The sequence below is a fragment of the Mercenaria mercenaria genome, chromosome 7 (genome assembly GCF_021730395.1).
Source record: "Mercenaria mercenaria strain notata chromosome 7, MADL_Memer_1, whole genome shotgun sequence".
NCBI lineage: Eukaryota > Metazoa > Mollusca > Bivalvia > Venerida > Veneridae > Mercenaria > Mercenaria mercenaria.
This window is the reverse complement of record NC_069367.1, coordinates 56,018,267-56,028,291: the sequence shown is the minus strand read 5'-3', so window position 1 is coordinate 56,028,291 and position 10,025 is coordinate 56,018,267.

The window sequence follows — 10,025 nt, the reverse complement described above, 5'->3', positions numbered from 1 at the left end:
GTTGACAAGGCTGTTGAATAGTCGAGCGTTGCTGTCCTCCGACAGCTCTTGTTTTGTTTTGGATTTAACGTCGCACCGACACAATCTATCTTTCATAAATTAATTTGTCCATAGTTCCGAAATAGTCTTTCAAAAATAAAATAAATTTAATAATAATTTAGAATCTTAAATGCCAAAACTGAGAGACACCAATGATCTTACAGCTCTGTCTGGAAGCTAAAGTGCTCTGCGATCTGACGAGGAGAACAGCATTATATAGCAAAACCGTAAAAGATGATGTGTCAACTGCTGACCATTTCTCATGCCACCTTAGTGAAAATTAGTATATATATATTCTAACAATGTATATTTAAAGGGAAAGGCAACGTTGTTCGTACGTTGATTTCATCAGCTGGGATTTCTTAAATCATTTAAAGAAGTGAAAGAATTTTCAAAATCGGAGTAACAATGAGAAAGTTATGAGCATTTAAATATTTGGTCAAATTGGCGGCCATTTTGTTTCCATGGCAACAAAAAACGAAATGCCGGATTTATTAAATTTTTAGATACATATTTGAACTGTATTTACTTATTTCTGTAAAACAATTTCTCTACTTTTTCCAGCTATAATGAAAGAAATTATCATGTTTTACACCTTACACTCAAGAAACAAATAAAAATAGTCCTATTCAAAAGGTTATTTGCTAAATAAAAATTCAGCAGTGTGTAAATGATGTCATAAACACACTAAAATGGCTGCCTCCATGATCAGCCATTTTCTTAAATTTCAAACTGCCATATCTTTTTCAATAGTGGTCCGATTTTAAAAATTATTTCAGCGTTATGAAAGGCTTGATGATGCCTTTCATACAGAACTAACTTATTGTCAGGCTTTCCGTACCCTTAAAGGAAAACTATCCAGTAATATCTTATAATAGTGATAAATATCCGCACGCCGATTAGATACCACTGTGGCATTTCTCATACTTTATCTAAAATTGCTGACCCTTAAATTAGTCTCGCCTTTACTATAGTCGAGCTACTTTAAAGAAAATGAATATGATACCAAGTTTAGGAAATAGATAAAATCAGTTAAAACTCTTCTTGATAATTACCATAACGATACAGTCGTATTATAAGTGTTACAATGAAATTCACACACAGTTGGTTATATAGCACGCAGAATAACTCGCTAAACATCTCATCTATGCACTCCTCAGTTACTCCACAGGATGTGTAAGCATTGTTAAAATGCAGATCTGCACTGACATCTCGTCGACCTGCTACATTTTGTGCCATGTAATAGTACTTCCTTATTTTATCTACTTTCTTATATAAAAGACATACTAAAATTGAAATAATATATAGCAGAACTAAGTTCAAACGTACCTCAACAATCAGTAATACGTTGCATGTATGATTCACTCTGGCTATGTCCTCATTTTTTTACTGGCATATAACCTCTGAAGTATTTCGATATGTTAAAACATGGTTCAGGGGCCGAGTAGTTAAGGTCGCTGGGTTCGAGCCTCAGTCGGGACATTCATGTGAGGAAGCCATCCAGCTAGCTTACGGAAGGTCGATGGTTCTACCCAGGTGCCTGCTTGTGAGGGCACCTGGGGTCTTCCTCAACCATTGAAGCTGGAAAGTCGCCATATGACCTATAATTGTGTCGGTGTTACGTTAAGTTGACAGTTACTTGCGGAGAACAGGTTTGTACTGGTACAGAATCCAGGAACACTGGTTAGGTTAACTGCCCACCGTTACATGACTGAAATACTGTTGAAAAACTGTGTTAAAACCCAAAACAAACAAAGTTAAACCCAACAAAAAAAGACATGATAAAGTGTGAAAGTAAAAAATGGTTTAGTAAAGAATTATATTTTTATTCCTGTATAACAACAGGTACCAGCCATTGACTGATTCCTATATTTGGGCAGGTAGCACCATGATTAGAACCCTTCATTTTGTATCTTGTGTGCACTTGATGCTACTATTCATTTTAGCATGTGTAAAATTGTGTTAAAATTTTCATTTTTGTTATAACATAATTCATGGATTCATTTCTAGGTAATAGTACCACAGAAGTGTCAAATTCAAACTTTCAATGGTGAAAAATATGTAACCAACAAACTCCAGTAGTTTGAATAATTCTCCTGAATAAATATCAAAGATAATAGCAACTTGAGGAAAGGCCAGTGTTGTCAGTTTTCCCAACTTGCTCTATAAAGTACATAACAATTCTCTGTTCCAGACCAGAGAGCCTTTCTGAAATGAAAAAAAAAAATTCTTTCAGTGTCAAATAACACAAAAAAATGAATTTTCAGTGTTGATAAATCTACATAGTCGAGTCATTTTTTGTCTAATAGTAACCTAAAATTGTTTTAAAAAATGTTTACACTTCTGTCAGCTTTGAACAGTCTATTCATAGTCCCTTTGTGTATTTTTATACCTCCACCAGGTTTGCATTGTGCCTTATATATACAGTTAAACCTGTGTTAAAGACCACCTCTGAACAGAGACCACCTGGCTCTAAAGGCCACATGTTTTGTTTCCGATTTTAACATTTACAGTGTATTCTAACCTGTGAATAAAGACCACCTCCCAATAAAGACCACATTTTGGCTCTCCCAAGGGTGGTCTTTATAGACAGGTTTGACTGTAGGTTATAAATGATTGTATTTAAGTTTTGTGGTAAGCCCAATTAATGGCATAAATTGACTAGATATTTACTTCCTTGCTGCTATAAAAAGAGCAGGTAATTTAAGTTTGTCAAAATTTGAAAATCTGTCTGCTGACTAGTTAAACTATAAACAAAAATGACTGTGTCAAAACTTTGAAAATATCAATACTCATTGCCGGATAAAAAAAAAGTTCAAACTACGAAAACTCTTCCAGTATTGACTAGTGTTACTGTGTATATTTTACAGTGTTTGGTTTATAAACAATTTTACCTTGTGTTTCCTCTTGTGCCTAAAGGGGAAGGAAATGTCGTGTGGTTTTAAATAGCAATGACTTCAATTATAGTGAAACTAGGAAGTACTTATCACTATAACTGACATGTTTTGGGGTTTATGGTTCAATTTATTAATGAAATCACTAATTGTTTGGGAGTCATTGTGGTTTAAAAATATTTCCCCATATTTTCACTATCTTAACACTGTACTTAGTAATGTCATTGTTTACTTAATCATTCGAGGTAACCAGTAACATTTATAGAAACATTCACAGTGGTTAAGAAAACAGATGTAATATGATAAATACAAGGTCTAGTAGGTCAAGATAACCCAGCTTTCAGTATGTATAGTTTTTAAAATAGCTCACCTGAACCATAGGTTAATGGTCTTGTGTTGGTCATCCACCTGCTTCAATTTACATAAATATTTTCTGTGATGAAACTGCTGGTCAGAATTACACAAAACCTGCTATGTAACATCCTGGCAAGGTCCTCTCTCAAAGTTTATTCAAATGAGGGCTTAGGTCCCTTTTGGAGGCAGCTACATCTAGAAATAGAAAAAAACACTTTTAAAATACCTTACAATCTTCATCAAACTTTGTCTGTAGTTCATTGTATGATCCTCGCCCAAATCTATTCAGATGGGGGTACAACGCTAAACGTATAATGGAGGTCGCTAGAGCTAAAAATAGAAACACCTTTAAATGGTTTCTTTTTCTTCATCAAACTTAGTAGCATCAATGTAAGGTCAGTTTTATCCAAAGAGGGTGCTTTAGCCATTTAGGGGCCACTAAAGCTAAAATAGAATAACCTTTAAACTAATTCTTCTTGCGTACCTTGGTCTGTAACACCACTATAAGGTCCTAGTTCTGAAAATAGAAAAAAATGACTTTTTCTCATGGCCCTCTTGGTGGATCTTTGTCAAACTAACTTTGACTGTAGCATCGTTTTAAGGTCTCTCTTTTTTTGCGTTCTTTCTTAGCTCACCTGAGCACGAAGTGCTCAAAGGTGAGCTTTTGTGATCGCCCTGTGTCTGTCGTCCGTCCGTCGTCATTCGTCCGTCGTCAACAATTTGACTGTTAACACTCTAGAGGTCACAATTTTGGCCCAATCTTAATGAAACTTGGTCAGAATGTTACCCTTAATAAAATCTTGGACAAGTTCGATATTGGGTCATCTGGGGTCAAAAACTAGGTCACCAGGTCAAATCAAAGGAAAAGCTTGTTAACACTCTAGAGGTCACAATTTTGACCCAATCTTAATGAAACTTGGTCAGAATGTTACCTTCAATAAAATCTTGGACGAGTTCTATATTGGGTCATCTGGGGTCAAAAACTAGGTCACCAGGTCAAATCAAAGGAAAAGCTTGTTAACATTCTAGAGGTCACAATTTTGGCCCAATCTTAATGAAACTTAGAATGTTACCCTCAATAAAATCTTGGATGAGTTCGATATTGGGTCATCTGGGGTCAAAAACTAGGTCACCAGGTCAAATCAAAGGAAAAGCTTGTTAACACTGTAGAGGCCACATTTATGACTATATCTTCATGAATCTTGGTCAGAATGTTAATATTGATGGTCTCAAGGTCCAGTTTGAATCTGGGTCATGTAGGATCAAAAACTAGGTCACCAGGTCAAATCAAAGGAAAAGCTAGTTAACACTGTAGAGGCCACATTTATGACCGTATCTTAATGAAACTTGGTCAGAATGTTGATCTTGATGATCTATAGGTCAAGTTCAGACCTGGGTCAGGTGGGGTCAAAAACTAGGTCACTATGTCAAATCAAAGGAAAAGCTTGTTAACACTCTAGAGGCCACATTTATGACTGTATCTTCATGAAACTTAGTCAGAATGTTAATCTTGATGATCTTTAGGTCAAGTTCGAATCTGGGTCATGTGGGATCAAAAACTGATCACCTGGTCAAATCAAAGGTAAAGCTAGTTAACACTTTAGAGACCACATTTATGACCATATTTTAATGAAACTTGGTCAGAATGTTGATCTTGATGATCTATAGGTCAAGTTCAGACCTGGGTCAGGTGGGGTCAAAAACTAGGTCACTATGTCAAATCAAAGGAAAAGCTTATTAACACTCTAGAGGCCACATTTATGACTGTATCTTCATGAATCTTAGTCAGAATGTTAATCTTGATGATCTTTGGGTCAAGTTCGAATCTCGGTCATGTGAGGTCAAAAACTAGGTCACCAGGTCAAATCAAAGGAAAAGCTTGTTAACACTGTAGAGGCCACATTTATGACTATATCTTCATGAATCTTGGTCAGAATTTTAATCTTGATGGTCTCAAGGTCCAGTTTGAATCTGGGTCATGTTGGATCAAAAACTAGGTCACCAGGTCAAATCAAAGGAAAAGCTAGTTAACACTGTAGAGGCCACATTTATGACCATATGTGCTCAAAACTTTAACAATTTATTTGCATTCACTGAGTGCTTAATACTCTTATCCATTTGCCCTACACCCCCCTTCCCAACGCATACAGACATCCCACTATCCAAGAAATTACATGGAGCTTCTTTCTTAATATTTTAGAGGCCCCCTGTCTCCCTTTTCACCCGTCACCCACACACACCTCCAAATTATTTGCTGTTGCTTACTTATGCTCTTGCAATTTTTGTGCAAATATTTTGGTATTCATTTATTAGTATTCTTATTGTTCAAATATGGTGGTTCCAAGCCTGTGCACGTGATGCACATGTAAATTGAGGACCATTACATGCTCACGAACCAATGTCTGGGAGAATGTTTATTAAAATCGTATCTGTATTTTTCTAATAAAGTAGGCGTGTCCTGCGGTAGTAGGTACTACGTGTCACCATTTATTATTGCGTATTCGTGATTAATTCGTGGTTTAATTATAATTGCAACATAAGGAGCAACTCCAATGTTTATAACTAGACATGTGGTAGTGTCACGATTTATACTAGTATCTGATATTTCTAATCGGCGAATTTCTGTGCATCGAAATAAAGTTATTTTAAACCTAAATAAGAGGCCTGCACACGCTTCTGGTCGTGGTTAATATACACAGTAGGCAAACCTTCCTGGAAAAAAAACTTTTAGTGATTTTGAATATCTACGTAGTAATAAATACAGATTCTCCACACTTGCATTGTAATGTTAAAGCGCTGTACCAAATTTATAGGGGCATGTGATGTACGCTTAGAGCTAGGTTATGCTATGATAACAAATTTACACAATTTTTATGAAAACAAAAAGAACTGAAGGATTAGTTTCTCAAAGCTCAAAAGTGTTTGGCAGGGAAACATTTGAGTGTCGCGACATTTTCTTTAAAAAGCCCCTCCTACTTATTACAACTATGACAGTGATGTATATGTTTTTAAGTACAACGACATTTTAAGTGTATCTACTCACTTGAGATTAAATATCAAAATACTTGAGACGAACCGAAAGATTGTAAGTGGGCACGGACAGGATGCTTTCCTAGGCGTCTGCGTCTTATCACTCCACCCTTAACTGTAACCTTTCTGGAGCTAACATGTCTTCTTCCTATTCAGTCATTTAATCCTTACCCTGCTAAATTTCTATAATGAACTTGTCCATCTTTCAATTTGGACAGTACCATTAACTGTTAAAAGGGGTGCTTCCCAAAAAAAAGATTCTGACTGAATGGCGACCAGTGCAGATCATGATCAGACTGCAGGCTGATCATGATCTACACTGGTCGGAAAAGCAGAATCAATCGTGTCCAGCATGTTAAGTGTTAATAATGCTCAGTGGTCCAAACTATACATATTGTCTAATCGGTGTCGCTTGCTCGAGACCGTACAATATTTCTCTACAAAAATATAGTACTTGTTAGATTACAAAAAAAACATGGTCGATGATGCTTTTTTCTCACATATCGCTCAGGAAATTTTGTTATGTAAGGGTGGTGTGCGCACGGCTCATGTATGGCATGTCAAACGTTGCTAAATTATATATGTATGTTATTATTATTGTATGTTTGTTATTGTTATTCAATGTCTTGTCATTCATATTCTAAAAGTCATTATTGTTATTCAATATTTTGTTATTCTTATTGTATCTTTGATATTGTTATCTGTACGACATATAGAATAACAATGGTAACACTTAGAATGACACGACATTGAATAACAATATCAAAGATACAATAAAAATAACGAAATATAGAATAACAATAATGACTTTTACCATAAGAATATTGAACGTACAATAAGAATAACGACATATATAATAACAATAATGACTTTTACCATAAGAATATTGAACGTACAATAAAAATAACGAAATATAGAATAACAATAATGACTTTTACCATAAGAATATTGAACGTACAATAAGAATAACGACATATACAATAACAATGGTAAGACTTAGAATATGAATGACACGACATTGAATAACAATATCAAAGATACAATATCAATAACGAAACAGAGAAATACAATAATGACTTTTACCATAAGAATATCGAACATACCATAAGAATAACGACATATATAATAACAATAGCAAATTTTAGAATATGAATGACACGACATTGATCAACAATAACAAACATACAATAATAATAACATACATATATAATTTTGCAACGTTTGACATGCCATACTCATACATGTAGCGAAATTCATTGTGTGCTGAAATTAAGTGAAAGTAAGCGTACATAGGCAAGACGCGTACGGTGCCTCGTTTATGTCGTGTTGTGTTGGCGTCCCGCCAAGAACAGCATCACGACTGCACAACATTTATTTTGTTGTGTTGACGCCCTCGCCATCATGAGGACAAGATGAAAGTAGGGAGAGGGCCGTTTACTAATGTTGGCAGAACTTGTGGCCCGACCCTATTGCTATAATTCAAGATGCAAGACGAAATCCAGACTGAAACAGAAAATGCTGACATTGACGAACAAACAGATAGTCAACTTCCTGAATTTATCGCCACGGCAGTCACACCAGATGATGATATATCAAATGAACAATTAAACAGTGAACAAACAGATGAAACTGTTGATGTCGCCGATATCGAACAGGAACAAAGTAATGAGATGCAAGACGAAATCCAAACAGAAACAGAAAATGTTGACATTGACGAACCAACAGATAGTCAACTTCCTGAATTTATCGCCACGGCAGTCACACCAGATGATGACATATCAAATGAACAATTAAACAGTGAAGAAACAGACGAAACTGTTGATGTCGCCGACCAACTAACAGAAAATTATAATGAACAGAATGATAATAGGAACAATGATGTACAAAACGAGAACGAAACAGAACAAACTGTTGATGTCGATGACCACCAACAACCTAGTGAACACCCTGAAGATCGACAGCACGAAAACAAAACAAACCAAACTGTAGATATTACGCATGTGACGTCCAGTTCCAATGTTTCAGAAATATCACTGCCAGCAAACATTAGAAAACGTGGTCGACCAAAGGGTTCGGAGACAACAGTTATAGGATTAACAAAGAAGAGGCTGAAGCTGTCAAAAAAACCAAAGTTAACGACATTTGAATCGTTGGGTGAAGAACAGAAGGCGCTTACCGCACTTAAGTGGTTCGTTGATGAAACCCAGGTCAATAAATGCTTACACGAAAAGCGAAAAATTCAAAAGCAGTACATCATATGTGATCCAGAGAAAACTTTAATGTCGACTCCTGTAATCAATACAGACATTTTGAAAGAATATTTAGAAGATGACGCGTGGGTATTACTTAATGAAACAGTAGAAGACCTAAAAAAAGATCAAACAGAGACTGGCTATGCAAAGTATGTAAGACTGCTCTAGAAACCCGTTGTATAGGATGTGACAGCTGCTTGTGCTGGCTACATTACCATTGTGCCAACATAAAAGAAAAACCAAAGACCAAAAATTGGTTCTGTCAAGAATGCTTGTCCGGGAAGATAACATTTGAGTAGAAACAAAGTACTATGTTGCGCTATGATTGGCGTATATGTGACTGTAGTCGGTAAGGGGGATTTCAAACCTCACCGGGTGCACTGCACGCCGACTACATGTCAAGCCTTCCCGAAGAAGTAGTAGTGTTACCAGAATGTACATATGTTCATATAATTCTTGTATATTTTGTATCATGTTACAATCATGTGATAGCTTTTGCTTTCTGTACGCACATTTTTTCATGTAAAAATAGGACTTTTTTGTAACTTTAGACATGAAATGAATCTTTTTTACAACGAGTAAAATATGACAATTTTTTAACTTAAGATAGTTTATGAAACTATTTATCAGGAGTACAAATATGACATTTGTTTCACATAAGATAAGTTATGAAACTATTTTATTATACAAACATGACGTTTTTTTAACTTAAGATGTGATGTGAAACTATTAGAAATATATGACTTTTTTCAACTTAAGATGTGATATAAGGAGTAACGACATTTTTTTCCACTTACATATGATATGCAACTATTTTATTAGGAGTAAGAATACAAATTTGAATCTGTAACTCTATATAGATAACGATTTGTTTGTATATATGTATTAAATGATAGGAAATGAGTCCAGCTCTGCGAAAACCAACATAATGGCATTTAAATCTGAATCAGTATTGCTAAGACATAGACATAGAAATAGACTACATATGTTTTACGTAGCTTAACTTTCATCACTACAACCTAAGTTATATAAGGCCTATATTTTAAGCGTTGGTTTCCCTAGAGCCGAGCTCAGTTTCTATGACAAAAAAAAAAGAAAGAAAAAAAAGAAAAAAAAAAGAAAGAAAAAGATTTAAAAAGAAAAAAAGATAAAAAAAAGATAAAAAAGAAAAGGAAAAGATAGAAAAAAATATGGCAAAAAAATATAGATTAAAAAAGATTGAATAAAAAGAATGCTTCAAGCTGCAGACTGAGTTGAAATAGACTATGAAAATAACTGTTTTTCGGGGGGGGGGTGACGGGCCATGGTAAAGAGTGCCTCCTCGGGGTGTGGCCTGGATATGACAGGATGAATCTGAAATAAAAAATTTAAACAAAATTTCAAAGTTATGACATTAACGTATTTTATCTTTTTTACATTTATTTAAGAACGCATTAATCCTTTTTTAATAGAAAGG